Genomic DNA, 6,000 nt, shown 5'->3' with positions numbered 1-6,000 from the left:
CTGCCTGCCTCCTCCTTCCCCCCCTTCCATTTCAAGAACCACCGCGGGGCGTGAATGTCTTTGTGGGGGGTGGGGGGGTGGGGGGGTTGAAGGGGTTGCTTGTTACTACCCATATTTCCATGTTCCGGGGGACGCTTGGGCTGGAGAGCTCCCAAACTCTCCATCCATCTATAGGACATCCTGGGTTGAGGTTTACCTTCTCCTGGACCAGGACAAAAGGGCTCTCAAGGCCATGTACAGTGTGAGCAAGATTGGGAGGGCAGGGGGTTATATTAAATGAAGGGAACGAGTTCTTTATGAGGGTATGGTTTTTATGCAGATGGATGCTGTTAATTGCAAGTGAATCTCGGTTATTAAAGCAGGCTCATCAGGGCCTCCCCTTGGACATATTTTGTTAGTGATCTTTTATAAGTGATGGTATATATTTCTTTTTAAATGGTCTGTAATCAAGATTTCTTACCAATTTCTGTCTCCCTCTTCCCAGTTAATGAGAAGTAATGAAATTTGGCTGCTCCCAGATTTGTCTCTCCACCTCCCTATTTTCCTTGGAGCAGGATTCGAGTGTAGCAATCCTAAGAGGGACAGCGGGAGACTGGCACTCTGATGAGATTCCTCTCCTCTCTGCCTCTACTTTCCCATTCTTTGTCTGGCTCTCTCAGTGTTGTCGTTGTGCTTAAGTTTTAGTTAGTTCAGAATAAGGCCAAGCCAGAGAGTTGAGAAGATAGTAGATTTTTCCAATTAACCTGCCACTCAGATGAACCCCTTTTCAGCCAGTTCTCAGCCCATCTCCTCTCCCCTCTGCCAGATCACTAGAGCCGCTCTTCTGGTGACCCTTGGGTCAGTTAGAGAAGCTTTCTTTTTCCGAAGTGAAGAGTCAAAATGGAAACCCCTGATCACGGGTGTGAGAAGATTGTTTTCTTTTTAAGTTTCTGCTTTTTCCGACTCTCTGCCCTTGTTCTTTTCCTTTCTAAATCTTCTGCATTTAAGACCTTGGCCTGAAGATCTGTCCCATTCATACCAGCTGGGACTGTTCCTAGTCTGAGTTCTGCTCAGAGGGGAGATTGAAGAATGGCTCCTTCCCTGGGGAATAGGCCTTAAATTGTTCCCTCTTTCAATGGCTGACCTCTTGCCACCTCTCCCCTTCCTCGCCAGTCCTTAGGTTTCCTATGCACCCCACTTCCCCAGGCCAGGTTGGTTGGCAGGAATCCAAAACCTCTGGGGATTGGTGGAATTTGGCTCTTCAGGGCCTGTTTTGTTTTCTTTTGTTTTGTTTGGCCGCATGCCACGGAGGCGTGCAGAAGTTCCTCAGCCAGGGATCAGGGATCGAACCCAAGCCACAGCAGTGACAACACTGGATCCCTAACTGCTAAGCCACCAGGGAACTCCTTTGGGGCCTTTTTTTTCCCATGTCCACTTGGCCCTGGGGCCCTCCTTGCCCCAGTAGAGAGAGCACCTTCTCCCTCTTTGCTTTTTTCCCTAGCGGCAGCGGTGAGTTCTAATTCTGTAACAGCTCAACTCCATTCTTCCTGCCCTGACTTGTCCGCCTTTACACCTAAGGCCTCTTTTCCTACTCACCAAATCTCTTTACCTTGTTGGGGGACAAAGAAGTATTTTGTTTTTAAATCTATTTTCTAACTTAAATGCAATTTAATATGTAAATCTCTGCACTTTTGTGTGAGTCTGCAAATGTGTATGTTCGGTGGGTTTTCACTCTCTGGTGTTTTGTAATAAAGAAATCCTTCTTTTTGGGGGGGAAGCCAATTAATGAAGTAGACTTGAATGGTTTTAGAAATACAGGGATGTCTGTTTCTTTGTGCTTCTGCCTCATTTCTTTACTTGTGCCTAGTGTGAATGACCGGACCCCTCCTCCACCTCTTGACCCCCTTCCTTTGAGAGGGTTCTCAGCCTATTGGGGCAGAGAGAGGGACCCTACTGTGTCTGGTACCTCTCTGGGACCACTTGGATTGGCTCAACTGGTAACCTAGCAACCTAGCCCTCCTCCCTCTCCTGGTGGCCTGGCCCTGTTAGTCCTTTTCTTCCAGCTCGGTTCATTTTATCCCCCTGAGGCTGGGGCCAGGCTAGGGGAAAATCACCAAGGGATCATAGTAAATGGTCTTAAACAAGTGATAATTTGCTCTTGTGCCTTCGTGTTGCTAAAGAAGACCGGTGCTTCCAATAATTCAAAAAGCCTTAAGAATACATTCTAGTAATTGCTTGCTGTCTTAGGCAGTGGGTTCTGGAAATAGTATCGAAGGCTAAAACTGAGACTATCATTAGTTTTAAAGGAAGCAAACCCAACTCACAAAGAAGGGAGGAGTCATTGTGTTTTTCATGTTTGGGATAAATATGAAAGAGGAATTGGAAGTAGAAATCTGCTTCTGTAAACAATCAAATGCCCTGTAGGACATCAGTGTAGGTAGAAAAATGTAGCATGATTATCCGGGTCAAATTATTATCCAAATAAACTCAAAACGTACTTTTATAGTTTAAATATCGGACACTGAATTTCCAGTTATGCAGTAATTGTGTAAACTGAGGGAAGATGGTACTTCAGAACTTTACCAATAGTTGTGACTTTTAAAAATCATGTCACCAGGAGTCCCTGTTGTGGTGCAGTGGAAGCAAATCTGACCAGTATCCATGAGGTTATGGGTTCCATCCCTGGCCTCGATCAGTGGGTAGGGGATCTCAGGTGTTGCCCTGAGCTGCAGTGTAGGCTGCGGACATGGCTCGGATCCCACGTTGCTGTGGCTGTGGTGTAGACCAGCAGCTGTAGCTCCGATTCGACCCCTAGCCTGGGAGCGTCCATATGGCACAGGTGCGGCCCTAAAAGCAATCCCATTCATGGATTTTTTTTTTTTTTTTTTGGTCATTTTAGGGCTGCACCCTCAGCATATCAAAGTTCCCAGGTTAGGGATCGAACTGGAGCTGCAGCTGCTGGCCTACACCACAGCCACGGCAATTCAGAGTCCGAGCCATGTCTGCAACCTACACCACAGCTCATGGCAATGCCTGATCCTTTAACTCACCGAGTGAGGCCAGGGATCGAACCCGAATCCTCAGGGATACTAGTTGGATTCTTAACCTGCTGAGCCACAGTGGGAACTCCCCATTCATGGATTTTTAAGTTACCAATACAATGTACCTGTCTTAGTCGTCCTTTGTAGTTGTTGCATTCACAATGAATCTGCATATACAAGTGGAAGCATCTGATTGTTAGATCTTTTAGTATGATCTTGCACAGGCATTACGTACTGGAATATATATTATCTTGTTTTGGTTTGGGGGGTTTTTGGCCATGCCTGCAGCATATAGATGTTTCCAGGCCAGGGATCAAACCCGTGCCACAGCGGTAACAATGCCAGATCCTTAACCTGCTCAGCCACCAAGGAACTCCTGAAATATATATTATCTTATTAGAAACTCATTTTTATTTTTCCTTTCTACTATAGTTAGTGTATTATATTGCTATTCTGGAAATTATATCTATATTAACTATGAAATTCATTTCAAGGTAGCAAAGGGTACATTACAAGGTATTGTATACACTAAGAGAGGGGTGGGGCTGATAGGGTTGAGAATTGTTGGACTAGATTATCTCAAAGGTTCCTTTCTACCCTCTAAATATTTAGAAAACTCAGAAAATCAACAAACATCCCCCCATTCCCCTACACTGTTAATGTGCTGTTTAAATTTTGAAAGTAGGAGTTCCTGTCGTGGCGCAGTAGCAGAAACAAATCCGACTAGGAACCATGAGGTTGCAGGTTCGATCTCCAGCCTAGCTCAGCGGGTTAAGGATCCAGTGTTGCTGTGAGCTGTCGTGTACGTTGCAGACGTGGCTTGGATCTTGTGTTGCTGTAGGTCTGGGGTAGGCTGGCAGCAACAGCTCTGATTAGACTCCTAGTCTGGGAATCTCCATATTCCATGGGTGCGGCCCTAAAAGGACAAAAGACCAAAAATAAATAAATAAATTCTGAAAGTAACAAATTTAAAAGTAACACATTTGGGAGTTTCCGGGTGCCCTAGTGGTTGGGGATTTGGCATTGTCACGGCTGGGAACTTCTGTGTGCCGCAGGTGCGGCCAAAAAAAAAAAAAAAAAAAAGTACCACATGCTGAAATTTTTGAAAAGACAGGAAAGTAAGATCGAAAAAAATCACTGTGGCACAATGGGATCTGTGATGTCCCTGGAGCACTGGGATGCAGATTCGATCCTGGCCTGGCACAGTGGGTTAAGGATCCGAATTCACACTGTGGTTGCAACTGCAGTGCAGATCTGATTCTTAGCTTGGGCACTCCATATATCATGGAATGGCCAAAAAGGAAAAAAAAAAACACTCAAAAACTCATCACCAAATACAATAATCACTGTTAATGTTTTGGTATATTTCTGTGCATACATATATTTGAAGCTAACTAGAATTCAACTGTAAATATGGTTTTATAATCCCGCTTTTTTATTTAACATTTTCCATGTCATTAGAAATTATTTGAAAACGCTTCTTTTTTTCTTGTCTTTTTTTTAGGGCCACACCCGTGGCATATGGAAGTTCCCAGGCTAGGGATCGAATCGGAGTCGTAGCTGCTGGCCTATACCACAGCCACAGCAACGCCAGATCCAAGCTGCATCTGAGACCTGCACCACTGTTCACGGCGACGCCGGATCCTTAACTCAGTGATTGAGGCCAGGGGTCGAACCCGAGTCCTTGTAGATACTAGTCAGGTTCGTTACTGCTGAGACACCATAGGAACTCCTGAAAATGCTTCTTAATGACTCCTTAGTATGTACATTACCTTTCCCCTATTGTCAGACATTTAGAAATCTCCAGCTTTTGGGGTTTTGTTTTTGTTTTGCTTTTTCTTTTTCTTTTTTCGGCTGCACCTGTAGCATATGGAAGTTTCTGGGCCAGGGATCAAATCCTAGCTGTATCTGTGACCTATGCCACAGCTGCAGCAATGCTGGATCCTTAACCCACAGTGGGCTGAGTATCAAACCGGCAATGCCATGGAGACTGGATTGGTAACCGACTGTGCCACAGGGAAGCGCCTCCAATTTTTCATTAATAGAAATATTGCTGTGATGAACTTCCTTATGTATGGTTATATCTGTGATTATTTTCTTAGGATAGATTCCTGGCGGTGGAATTACTGAGTCAAAGGGAATGAGTGCTCTTTTAAAGGCTCTTGATAAATATGGCCCAATTGCTTTACGGAAAGGCTGACCCAGTTTGTTCTACCAGCTTTGTAGCAGAGAACCTCCCTCAATGAGCCTCATTTAAACACTTGGTCATGTGATGGTTAGCTGTAAACTGGTATCTTGGTGTCTTCATTTCTTAATTTCTATTTCTTCTGTTAATAAGGAGGTTAAACATTTTCCACACCTCCCGGCTGCCTTATGTTTCTTGCCATTTGTATTCTGTGAATTGGCTAGCCAAGTCCGTGGTTTATCATTCTTCTGGCGTTAGGGGGTTTTCTACTCACTTAATAAATGAAAGCCTGGAGCTCACCATCCAGCATGGGCCAGGAAGTGAGGGGCCTTGATTTAAAAGTGGTTTTACAACTCTGGAGCACGGTGTAGAATTACCTCCCCAACGTTCCATGTCCCTTCGCTTTCTTTCTTTTTTTTTTTTTTTTTTTCCTTTGTTTTTCAGGGCGGCACCCGCAGCATATGGAGCTTCCCAGACTAGGGGTCGAGTCAGAGCTACTGCTGCCAGCCTACACCACAGCCACAGCAACACAGGATCTGAGCCACATCTGTGACCTACACCACAGCTCACGGCAGCGCCGGATCCTTAACCCACTGAGTGAGGCCAGGGATTGAACCTGTGTCCTCGTGGATACTAGTTGGATTGTTTAATGCTGCGCCACAATGGGAATGCCTCCCTTCGCTTTCTTCAAGCCCTCCTTCCACTGCCTTTTCTGCCAGCCACTGCCCAGCTTCAGCTATCTGACTGTTCCACCTTGGCTAGGTGGCTTATAGTTTTGTGCCTGGGCTCTGATAA

Source organism: Sus scrofa, chromosome X (genome assembly GCF_054392235.1).
Source record: "Sus scrofa isolate SSC_HxYL_T2T_F1_AM1 chromosome X, Sscrofa_HxYL_maternal_Yorkshire_Landrace_v2.0, whole genome shotgun sequence".
In the NCBI taxonomy this organism is placed as follows: Eukaryota; Metazoa; Chordata; class Mammalia; order Artiodactyla; family Suidae; genus Sus; species Sus scrofa.
This window is presented reverse-complemented; position numbering follows the sequence as displayed.